This window comes from Propithecus coquereli, unplaced genomic scaffold (assembly GCF_000956105.1).
Source record: "Propithecus coquereli isolate 6110/MARCELLA unplaced genomic scaffold, Pcoq_1.0 Scaffold223, whole genome shotgun sequence".
NCBI lineage: Eukaryota > Metazoa > Chordata > Mammalia > Primates > Indriidae > Propithecus > Propithecus coquereli.
This window is the reverse complement of record NW_012147523.1, coordinates 351,654-364,124: the sequence shown is the minus strand read 5'-3', so window position 1 is coordinate 364,124 and position 12,471 is coordinate 351,654. Positions and strand designations below refer to the sequence as shown.

General features: G+C 46.9%; 1 protein-coding gene across 1 annotated transcript in view; it reads left to right on the top strand.

The window, feature by feature from the left end:
* The first annotated feature begins 512 nt into the window (after positions 1–512).
* Positions 513–12,471, top strand: part of IL21R (interleukin 21 receptor) — a 29,943-nt gene continuing 17,984 nt past the window's right edge. Inside the window, exon 1 of the mRNA XM_012645004.1 lies at positions 513–675. The gene's annotated coding sequence lies outside the window, so the exon portion shown is untranslated. The remainder of the gene's footprint in view (positions 676–12,471) is intronic.

Genomic DNA, 12,471 nt, shown 5'->3' with positions numbered 1-12,471 from the left:
TGCAGGCCTCCGGGCGCAGCTGTGCTGCCACTTCACACCTTGGGGCTTCGGTTTCCACATCTGTGCGATGCGGTGGCTCCCGGCCACACTGCCCTCCTCGTGGGTCGTGACCGTGAGGCCTATGGGGGTGATGTCACCTGTCCCCAAGAGGCAAATGTCACCCTGCTGGCCCAGTCGTCTTCCTAGTGGGTGACCTTTGGGACAGTGGGTGCCCGCTGCGGAGCGGGCCCCTCCCACCCCTTCTCACTCCCTCCGGGGCGGAGCCAGCGGCCGGGGGGGCGGGGCGGCGGGAGCGGCTCACCACATCCTCCTCTTCCTCCCCACGCCGCACACGCGGGACGGCGGCCGGCAGCCTCTGCGGAGCGACTGCCCGCTTCTCCCTGAGCGTGCGCGACAGCCACGCGTCTGTCCGTCTGTCTGCCTGCCGGCCTGTCCGTCCCTGCCATCCTGCCACCTCCGTCCTCCGCCCGGCTGCCCCGTGGCGATCGCCGGCTGCCCGGGTCCCAGCGTGACAGGTCCTATGACTGGCTGGGCAATCAGGGCAGCTCGCGGATTCCCACCCCGGGCCCCGCCTGCTCTCTCGGACCCCCACGCCGAACCCAGCTGCCACCCCTGGGAGCCCGCCAGCTTGCCCCCGGCGCGCAATGGATTTCTGAGCGAGAGCTGAAACGGCAGGTACGAGACTGCGGCTGCGCTTGGGGGCTGCTCTTGCTGCGGCATCCAGCGCCGCGGTGGGAGGGCTCGGAGCGGTCCTGTGCCGGGTCACAGCTGGGGACACAAAGGCACAGAAGCCTCATGCAGCGAGGCCAGGCAGAGTTGGCGTCGGAGTCCCTGATTCAGCCAAGCCCCGGGGGGCTGGGGGCCTGGCAACGGGGGCGTGGCTGGTAGGACCCCCGTCCGTGGAAACCAGCTTCCAAAACGCAGGGGGCTCGGGGGAGGAAAGCCAGTTTCCAGCCAAACGTGATGTGACAAGCACCCAGACTCCGGGCAGCCTGCTAGGCAGTGATGGGCACAGGCAGTGATGGGCACAGGGCGGGGGGGGGGAGGCAAGCTGGCGCCAACTTTGTGCCAGCTGCTGTGTTTTATCACCGTTAGTCCATCTAATCCTTCCAAACTGGGGTCGGTGTACCCATTTCACAGATAAGGAAGTGAGGTTCCAAGAGATAGAGTGACGTTTCCTCAGTGACTGAGCTAGGACGCAGCAGGGTGGGCCATCAAGCCAGGTGGCCCCACGAGCTGTCACTTTTCTCATGAAGCACAGGGTGGGAGTCAGATGATAAGAGGCCAACCCGGTTCTGTGTGCGAGTGGAGGACAGGGGAGGCTGAGCCTTGAAGGACGGGAAAGAAAGAAGTGGGCAGATGCGTTCCTGGCGGGGGAGCCCGGGGCGGGGGAGGCCTGGATGGGACCCCAGACTGTTGACGGAATGACTAGTCGCTGCTCAGCCAGAGCAGGAGGCCAAGTGCAGGGACCCTGCAAAGCCACGCGGCTGCTCTTGGGAGAACGTCCGCGCTCCCCAGTGGGGAGGGCGGGGGTTCCAAAAGCGCACGTGGAGTGGGAGAAACCTGCGGGTCAACATCTGGCCATGTGACTTCCAGGCTGGTTGAACTGGGGTAAGTCTTTCTGCTTCTTCTAACCTCACCAAGCCTCAGTTTTCTCATCTGTAAAATGGACCAAGGTGGCGTCTTCCTCGTGGGGCTGTCTGTGAGGGCTCCGGGGCATAACGATGTGAACGCTGTGATGGCAGATGCCCCCTCCCCGTTCAGAAGGGAGTTTGCGTCACGTGGGACCTTGAGCCTGTGGGGGGAAGGGCCAGATTCCAAGAGCGACAGAGGACACAGGGACACGCTAGGGAAGCTGTGGTCCTGCCTTCCCCGGCCCCCTGGGCTCTGGTCCTCTGGCACCAGCTCACCATATTGGAGGCACTTGCGAGTCTCCCATAATCCTCATGGCATCAGCTGAGGCTGTGGCCTCATTCAGCCCATTTCACAAATGAGGAGACTGAGGCTCAGTGGAGACAAACCTGCCCCAGGTTGACCGTGACCGGGAGATGTGGAGCTGGGGCTGGACCCCTGTCTGTGTGACAGCAAGGCCACACCCGCTGGATAGGGTAAAATAAAAATGAGAATCGTGCTCCTGGGGCACCCTCTGAGAAGGGGCATTGGATCGGGATGGCTGGACCCCCACTGAGCCCTGAGCCTCCCGCCCCACAGAAGGTCGGGTCCTTGCCCAAGCCTGCAGTGGGGGCAGCCAACAGCCCTTGTGACAGGACCTGGCCAAATCCGGGCCAGGAGGGCTGAGCCGGGGGCCCAGAGGAGAAGGTGGGAGGTGGGGGCTGGCACCTGTAAGGGGCTTGTGGCCGGTGGGCGGGGGCAGCTGGAGGAGGCGGCCAGCCAGGAGAAGATGGGAAAGAGGAACACAGACCGCCAGAGCTCTGGGAGGCGCCCACCTCTGGCAGCATCAGGACCAGCTGGTGCCTGACAGATAAATACACGAGTGATAAGAAGGCGCGTCCCTTTCTTCCGCGGCCAGCGCGGGGAGCTAGCACCTTCAGAATCCTCGCGGCAGGCCCGACGGCCCTTCTCCAAGCAACTGGGGGTCCCCGCGGTCCGGGGGCGCTGGACCTAGCTTACCCCATGCCACCCATGGTGATTTGGGGCTTTGAAAGCAGCCAGACTTGGGTTCAAGTCCTAGCTCCACCACTTGGTGCCTGTGTGACCTTGAGGAAGCCACTTAACGTCTCTGAGCCTCGGCTGCCTGATCTGTAATCTGAGGACACACTGCAAGAATAAGAACAGGAACGAGGACGCCAGTCTCCGCTTTGTGGCGAGGGCTTATTCAACATGCACGTGTCCAGCCCCTGCTAGGGGTCGGGCACCTTCCCAGGTCCCAGGGTTTGGTGGTGCACAGGCAGACACAGCCGGCGACAGAGGGGAGGGAGCTTGGCAGTGACTGGCAGACGGCCCACGGAAAACGGTGGCTGTCATGGTTTACTCTACTATTGCTGGTCGTAATCGGCTAGAACACCTGCCACGGCTTCTGACCTAGACGGGTCCTCAATAATGACGGCTCTTGTGACAATTCTACTTCCCCCTTTTACAGATGGGGAAACTGAGGTTCAGAGAGGGGTGGGGATTTTCTAGGGTCACTCAGGGAGTCATTTAGAAGGGGAGGGAAGAAAGCCGTGAAGGGGAATGAACTCTTCCTTGAGGAAGAGGGTCCTCCTTCCCCACCCTCCAGTGCCCCCGGACACTTGAAGGCCATGCGGGGGGAGGGCCAGGGGAGCCCCACCCCTACCCCACGGCTCACAGGTGCCACCGCCCCCACTCCCTGCCTGGCCCCAGGCCAAAGGGACTTTTCAGACAGCTCAAATGAGAGCTCTGAGTAAACTTGGAACTTCTGAAACCACCTGAGAATATTCCCCGGGGTGGGGGCAGGGGCCCCTGGAGGCCCCCGATGGCCCAGGACATCTGCATCAGGGACCCAGCCTTCTGGTCCCTGCAGCTGCAGGAAGGGTCTGGCCGCCACATCCAAATTGTCCCCAGAGAGGTGGGGCAAGTTAGCAGCCTGGCTCCCCACTCAGCCTTTGCGACCATGAACAAGGCTCTGGGCCTCCTTTCCTTCCTCTGCCAAGTGGGAACGAGGACAGTGTAGACTCGGGCTGCCAGCTTTCTCTAGTACGAATTAGTAACACTCTGTCTCCTTCGGCCAGGGCCAGGGCAGGCTGGGGGCCTGCTGGGAGCGGAGGAGAGAGAGGGCACGTTGCCAGCCCTGCCCCAGGTCCCTTCCTGGCTGCTCCAGCAGTCATGGTTCAAAGCGTCCTAGCTCTGCTTCACGACCAGCCCCCTGGTCTGGGGAAGTGGGGCTGGAATGAGGTATGGCTGCAGGTGCTGAGAGAGGTTGCACAGTCTGGGCAAAGGTGCCCGGGGTGATACAGGCCACCGGCAGGTAGGGGTTGCTCAGTCGGGACGAGGTTGCTGAGACTGGGACAGGCTCCTCAGCCGGGAGAGGTTTCCCAGGCTGGAAGAAGTCGCAGGAGGGAAAGGTCGCTCTGGCTGGGAGAGATGGATAAGCGGAGAGGTTGCACAGCCTCGGGGGCTGCGTGGGTTGCGGGGGGCAGGCCCTTCCCCCCACCTTTGGTGCCTACTGACTGAGCTATCAGCTTAAGGTCCCCGGCACACCTGTCTTCAGACACTTTTGCCACTGGCAAAAAAAAAAAAAAAAAAAGTGAAAAGCAACTAACATTAGCCACACACCTACAGTGTGTAGCACCTGCCTTCTCGCAGTCCCCAGCCAGGCCAGGGCCACTGCCCCCATCCCCCAGATGAGGATAGCTGAGGCTGAGAGAAAGGAAGAGCTGGGGCCACAGTCCCACCGGGAGTTAGTGGCAGAACCTCCTTTCCGATCCAGAGCCACCGGGCTAGCTCTTCCCAGCCTGAGGACTCTGTTTAGGTGAGAACTCGCTGTGTGACCCTGGGCAATCCGCTCTCCCTCTCTGAAAGTTCCTTATTACTAATCTGATGACAGCAGTCCCAATCATTCAGATTCTGCCAGCCGAGGGTGTTGCTGAGGGCGAGATGGGGTCAGTGAGGAAGCTGATGGGGAAACCAAGACCTCTCAGGGCCTGCTTCTTGTAACTAGATACCGCAGTTCTTCATCCCATTCATTCATTCGCTCATTCATTCACTCATCGTTCTTCTTCAACGACTCTTTGAGCACCCACTGTGCTCCAGGACCCATTCTATGCACTGGGGGTACTGTGGTACTTGGCAAATGACCCAAGCTCTGGGGGCTTTTGCTCCGGCATGGAGACAAGTCATAAACACAAAACAAAACAGAGAGATTTGCTAACCTAATCCTAACATTGCAGTTGCAGTGAAGGAGACAGACGAGGGAACGTTTGGTGCAGAGAGCCTCAGAGGAGACCCGTGTCAGATGGGGCAGATGGCCTCCTCGGAGAGGCAGCACTGAAGTTGGAAGCTGAGGATGAAAAAGCAAAGAAGCTGGGGAAATGATCTAGGCAGAGGGAAAGGCCTGTATGTGCAAAGGTCCTGAGGCAGGGGAAAGGTTGGAGCATTGGAGCTTTTATCCTCCTTAAGCACATAGGCTCTAAATGCCCTGAATTTAAGAAAGAAGAGTTGAAAAGAAGAAGGTTTAATCTCGGAGTGTATAGTCTACGTAGGTTTTAACAGTGAGAGTAATCTGCACAATCCATCACCATTAAAGCTTTCTCTTTCATTTAGTCATTCCTGTAACAAATGTTTTGAGCACCTACTATGTGTCAGGCACTGGTTAGTCACCGGGCTTCCAGTGGCAACCAAGAACACATGGTCCCTGCCTTGATGGTGCTCAGGATGTCAACGAAAACACCCCGAGCTGTGCGCTCCGGTGGAGGGGAGACCACAGAGGAAGGAGTGACTCATACTCCTTGGAGAGGTCAAAGATCGACAGAGGAGGTGACATTTGAATGGGATTTTGAAGATTGAGTAGGAGGCTGACAGCCAACGAGGGTGGAGAGTTCCGGCGGCTGAAACAGAACATGCAAAGGCGTGGGAGCCTGAGGAACGGGGCCTGTGGGCGAAGCTGCCAGCAGTCCCGTGTGCCTGGAGTCCGGGAGGAATACTGGGGCCAGATCCCGAAACGTCTTGGATGCTGGGCTAAGGAACCTGGGGGTTTCTCTGCAGGCCGATGGGAAGCCATGGAATGATGTGGCTGAACTGGAGCGTGGGCTGGAGGAAGCGCAGCTGCAGGCAGGGAGGTCGGGGAGGAGGACCGGCAGGAGAGCAGGTGGCAGAAGTCCTTGAAGACCCAGGAGAACATGGGAGCTCTTTCTTCTGTGTTCCCTCTCGGGAAGTCCCTTGGCCTTGACACTTCCCTTTCTGGTGACCTGCTGGCTCTTGTTCCTGGCACTTCTGGGGAGTCCCTTTTCACCCGTCTCATTCTTTCTCGGTCCCTAGGGGAATGGACCCTTTTACTTTCACCACACTCCTCACCTTCACGAGCAGGCGCCCGCTCCCACCTGGGTCACACCGGAGAGGACGCTGGCTTGAGAAACTAGACGGATCCCTTTCCTGAATCATCCGTGAGGGAAAGAAGATTCAGGGAGACCGAGAACTTGGGTTCTTTCCAGTTTGGGGAGGTTGCGAGTCAAGCCGCTGTGAACACGCTGGTACGTGTTCGCTTGGATGCACATGTCCACGTTTCTCTTTGGTGCATAACCTAGAAATGGAAGTGCTGGGTCTCCTGACCGGCACGAGTTTCCCACAGTGGTTGTACCAACTTACGCTTGGACCAGAATCCTGGCTAGAGATGGACAGTTTGGTTACTCTACCTCCTCTCCAGCACTTGGAATTGTCTTTATTTTTCATTATGTATATAATCCTCCCCCTCCCACCACCATTTCAGTTTCTTTTCCATTCTCTTCATGGAAACTTTCGATAAAGAAAAAGTCTTAATTTTAATGAAGTCCAATTGATCAGTCTTTTTCTTTGTGGCTAGCGCTTTCTATGTGCTGTTCGAGAAGTGTTGCCTGCACTAAGGTTATGAAACTATTATCCTATGTTTTCTTCTAGATTATTTAATATTTTACCTTTCTCATTTGGGTCTACGATCTATCTGGAATTTATTTTTCTGTATGGTGTGAGGTAGGGATCAAGGCTTATTTTTCCCATACAAGTAGTATGCCATCTTTTAAAAAATGTTATGTTTTCTCCACTTCTTTACAATGGTGTCTTTACTGAACATCAAGTGGTTATATATGTGAGTCTGTTTCTGGAGTTCCTATTCTTTTCCATTGGCCAGTTGGTTTTTCCTTGCAACAATGTCATACTTTCTAAATTACTTTATAAGTCTTGAGGTTCTTCTTCAAAATTGTCTAAACTATTTTCAACCCTTTGCATTTCTATATAAATTTTAGAAATATCTTGTCAATTTCCACCAAAGAAAATCCTGCTGGAGATTTTTTTTTTTCTTTGAACCTTGAGATTTTATGGAAACTTTAGTTCCATTTGGACAGAACTGACATTTTTAAAATATGAAATTTTCCAGTCCATGAACACGATATGTCCCCTGACTTATTTATCTTTAATTTTTCTTAGTGATGTCTTGTAGGGTTCTGTGTAGAAGTCTTGCCCATGTTTCATTAGAGTCCTTCTTGGGTGCTTATTTTTTGATGCTAATGTAAATTATGTAATTCTAAAATTTCATATTTGTTATTAGTGTATAGAAATATAACAATTTTTTTCATACTTCATAACCTTATTAACACATTAGTCAAGCTGGAGTTCCAGATGTAGGAAGAAATGGCTGCCAACCCCGGCCCGCTTCAACTGACCACCAGTTAGGGACTTTCTGCCTTTGCTTTTATAATGTTCATAGACCTCTTTGTCTACTTATGAGAAGGGGTATCGTGAAGCAAAGCAGTGTCTCAGACTTGGATTTCATTAACCAGTAGATTTTTTTCCACTCAACAATTTTTAAGTGTACAGTACGGTATTGTTCACTGTGTGCACGTTGTTGTGCAACAGATCTCTGGAATTTTGTCATCTTGCATGAGTGAAACTCTATACCCATTGAACAACTTCTCACTTCTTCTCCCTTCCCCCAGCGCCTGGCAATCATCAGTCTACTTTCTGTTTCTGTGAGTTTGATTTACTGTAGTTACATCATGTAAGTATAATCATGCAGTGTTTGTCTTTTTGTAATTGGTTTATTTCACTTAGCACAAAGTCTTCAAGGTTCACCCATGTTGTAGCATATGACAATATTTCCTTCTTTTTAAAGGCTGGATAATATTTCATTATATGCATATACCACATTTTCTTTATTCATCTGTCAAGAAATTCAGGTTGCTTGCACTTCTTGGCTGTCGTAAATAATGCTGCAAGTAAACATGGGTGTGCAAATGTCTCTTTGATATGCTGCTTTCATTTCTTTTGAATATATACTTGGTATTTCTATTTTTTTTTTTTTTTGAGACAGAGTCTCACTGTGTTGCCCGGGCTAGAGTGCCGTGGCGTCAGCCTAGCTCACAGCAACCTCAAACTCCTGGGCTCAAGCGATCCTTCTGCCTCAGCCTCCCAAGTAGCTGGGACTACAGGCATGCGCCACCATGCCCGGCTAATTTTTTCTATATATTTTTAGTTGTCCGATTAATTTCTTTTCATTTTTAGTAGAGACGGGGTCTCGCTCTTGCTCAGGCTGGTTTCGAACTCCTGAGCTCAAACAATCCACCCGCCTCGGCCTCCCAGAGTGCTAGGATTACAGGCGTGAGCCACTGTGCCTGGCCGGTATTTCTATTTTTGATTTTTAAAAAATTTTAAAATGTTTTGCACCATTTTACAATCTCACCAAAAGTACACATGGGTTCCAATTCTCCACATCCTTAATAACACTTGTTATTTTCTGGAATTTTTTTTTATTATTATGGCCATCCTAACAGGAGTGAGGTGATATTTCATTGTGGCTTTGATTTGCATTTCCCTAATGATTAGTGATTGTTGAATATCTTTTCATATGCTTGTTAGCCATTTGCTTATCTTCTTTGGACATTTTTAAATTGTCTCATTTTGTTATTGTTATTGAGTTGTAGGAGTTCTTTATATATGCTGGATATTAACCCCTTATCCAATATATGGTTTTCAAATATTTTCTCCCATTCTGTGGGTTGCCTTTTGACTCCATTGACTATTTCTTTTGCTGAACAAAAGTTTTTAAGTTTTGTGCAGCTCCATGTGTCTATTTTCACCTTTGTTGCTTGTGATTTTGGTGTCATTCCCAAGAAATCATTGCCAATTCCATTGTCATGAAGATTTTCCCCTACATTCCTTCTAGGAGTTTTATACTTTCAGGTCTTCTGTTTAGGTCTTCAACCCACTTTGAGTTAATGTTTGTGTATGGTGTAAAATAAGGATCCAACGTGATTCTTTTGCATGTGGATATTCATTTTCCCAGCACTATTTCTTGAGGAGAAATATCTTTTCTATCTTTTCTCCCTCGTGTAAACTTGGAGCCCTTGGAGAAGATCATTTGACCACATACACAAGGGTTTATTTCTGGGCTGTCGTTCTGTTCCATTGGTCTATATGTCTGTCATTACGCCACTATCATACTGTATTGTAGCTTTTCTGAAATCAGGAAATGTGAGCCTTCTAGCTTTGCTCTTCTTTCTCAAGATTGTTTTGGCTATTTAGGGACCCTTGAGATTCCAATTGAATTTTAGGATGGACTTATTTCTGTAAAAAATGCCATTGGGATTTTGACATGGATTGCATTATATCCATGGTTTGCCTTGGGTAGTATTGTCACCTTGGGTAGTACTATCATCTTAACAATATTAAGTTTTCCAATCCATGAACATGGGATGTCTTTCCACTTATTTGTGTCTTCTTTAATTTCCTTCAACAATGTTTCGTACAGTCTTTCTCCTCCTTGGTTAAGTTTATTCCTAAGTATTTTATTCTTTTTGATGCTATTATAAATAAAATTGTATTCTAAATTTTCTTTTTGGATTGTTCATTGTTAGTACACAAAATACAACTGATTTTGAAAGTTAGTATTGTATCCTGCAACTTTGCCGAATGCTTGTATTAGTTCTAACAGTTTTTTCTAACCTTGAGGGTTTTCTACATGTAAGAACATGTCATCTGTGACAGAGATAATTTTAATTATTCCTTTTCTATTTAGATGCCTTTTATTTCTTTTTAGCACCTAATTTCTCTGGCTAGGACTTCCAGTATTATGTTTAATAGAAGTGGCAAGAGTGGACATCATTGCCTTGTTCCTGATCTTGGAGGAAAAGCTTTTGGTTTTTCACTGTTGAGTATGTTAGCTGTGGGCTTTTTATATATGAACTTTATTATGTTGAGGTAATTTATTTCTAGTTTGTTGAGTGTTTTTAAACCATAAAAGGATGTTGATTTTATCAAATGCATTTTCTGCATCAATTGAAATGATCATGTGATTTTGTTCTTTGTTCTATTGTATATTATATTTTTTGCTTTTTGCAATTTGAACCATCTTTGCATTCTGGGGATCAATCCCACTTGGTCATGGTGAATACTCTTTTTAATGCATTGTTGAATTCAGTTTGTTAGTATTTCTTTGAGGATTTTTGCATCAATGTTCATCAGGAGTATTGGTCTGTAGTTTTCTTTTCTTACATCTTTGTCTGGCTTTCGTATTGGGGCCTCATACAATGAGTTTGAAAATGTTCTTTCCTCTTCAATTTTTTGGAAGAGTTTGAGAAGGAGTGGTATTAATTCTTCCTCGAATGTTTGGTAGAATTCTCTAGTGAAACCATCTGGTTCTGGGCTTTTCTTTGTGGGGAGGTTTTTGATTACTGATTCGATCTCCTTTCTCATTATAGGTCTGTTCAGATTTTCTATTTTTTCATGACTCAGTCTTGGTAGGGTGTATGTTTCTAGGAATTTATCAATTTCTTCAAGGTATCCAAGTTGTCGGCATATGATTGTCACGGTGGTCTCTTATAATCCTTTTTATTCCTGCGGCATCATTTGCAATGTCTCCTCTTTCCTTTTTGATTTCAGTTATTTGAATCTTCTCTCTTTTTTCTTAGTCTAACTAAGGGTTTGTCAAATTTTGATGATCTTTAGAAATACAACAGATTTTTTATATTGATCTCATCTTCAGTTTCCTTGTTTAACAATTTTTATTCTAATAGTTTATCTATCTCCATAGATATCATGGACTTTTCTAGGTTCTCAATCCTTATACTATTTCAATACTTACAGTTTTCTAATCTTTATAAATTTATGTTTTCTTTTTCCTGCCTTATTGTGTTAATTAGGACCTCTAGTACAATAAGACATCCTTTTTTTTCATTTCCTCAGGGAGAAAGTGTTCAATATTTGACCATTAAGGATAATATGAGTTATGTATATTGTGTGTGTGTGTGTATATAATCTTTATGAGATTGAATTTATCATACTTAAATTTCCAGGGCCCTTAGTTCTTTAAGGACGGACTAAATAGCTGGTATCATTGCTTACAAAAGTGTCTTGAAATTGATGGCCTAGGAGACTATGCTGAGAAATAAAGTTTATATTTTTATTTTAATCTTTTAATTTCATTTTTCCATGAATTTTTTGAAGTCCCCTCATACAATAACCTTTAACTTTATTCATCTTTTCTTACCTTTGTGGTTTCATAGTCATGTGTTTTAATTCTATATATAGTTTAAACTCCATAAGACATTATCATTAGTATCTAAGCAATATCTTTTAATTTCATTTTTCCATGAATTTTTTGAAGTCCCCTCATACAATAACCTTTAACTTTATTCATCTTTTCTTACCTTTGTGGTTTCATAGTCATGTATTTTAATTCTATATATAGTTTAAACTCCATAAGACATTATCATTAGTATCTAAGCAGTTACTATTCATTTCTCTTCATTTCCTCCTACAGTACCCTGTTTCCCATCTGGAATTATTTTTCTTTTGTCTGAAAAACTCACTGTAGTATATCTCTTGATGTTGGTGTACCAGTGACAAATTCTCACTTTTTTTTGTCTGAAAAATATTTTTATTTTGTCTTAATTTTCAAATATCTATAATTAAGATACAATTCACAAAACTTAAAATTTTCTCTTTTTCAGAGTATACTCAGTAGGTTTTAGTATATTTCCAAAGTTGTTCAACCATCACCACAAATTCCACAACATTTTCATCCCTTCAAAAAGAAACCCTAGACCCAGTCACTCTCCACTGCCCCACCAACCTATTTTTGTTTATCCATTCACCAATTGATAGAAATTTGGGTTGCTTCTAATTTTTGGCTATTATGAATAATGCTGTTGTGAAAGTTTGTGTACAAGATCGTGTGGGGTTTTTTTGGTGGACATATATCTTTAATTCTTTTCACTATATACCTAGGAATAGAATGTCCTGGTCATGTGGTCACATTGTACAGTCATGCATCATTTAACAACCAGGGATGTACTCTGAGAAATACATCCTTAGGCAATTTTTTCATTGTACAAACTTAGAGTGCACTGATATAAACCTAGATGGCTTAGCCTACTACGCACCTAGGCTATATGGTATAGCCTGTTGTTCTTAGGCTACAAATCTGGACAGCATGTCACTGTACGACATACTGTAGGCAATTGTAACACAATGGTAAGCATTTGTATGTCTAAACATAACTGAACATAGAAAAGGTACAGTAAAAATATGATATAAAAGATAAAAAATGATACACCTGTATAGGGCACTTACCATGAGTGGAACTTACAGGACTGTAAGTTGCTCTGGATGTTAGCGAGTGAGTAGGTGATGGATGCATGTGAAGGCCTAGGACATTGCTGTACACTACTGTAGACTTTATAAACACTGTGCTCTTAGGCTACATTAAATTTATAAAAATCATTTTCCTTTATTCAATAATAAACTAGCCTTAGCTTACAGTAACTTTTTTTACTTTATAACATTTTTAATTTTTAACTTTATGAC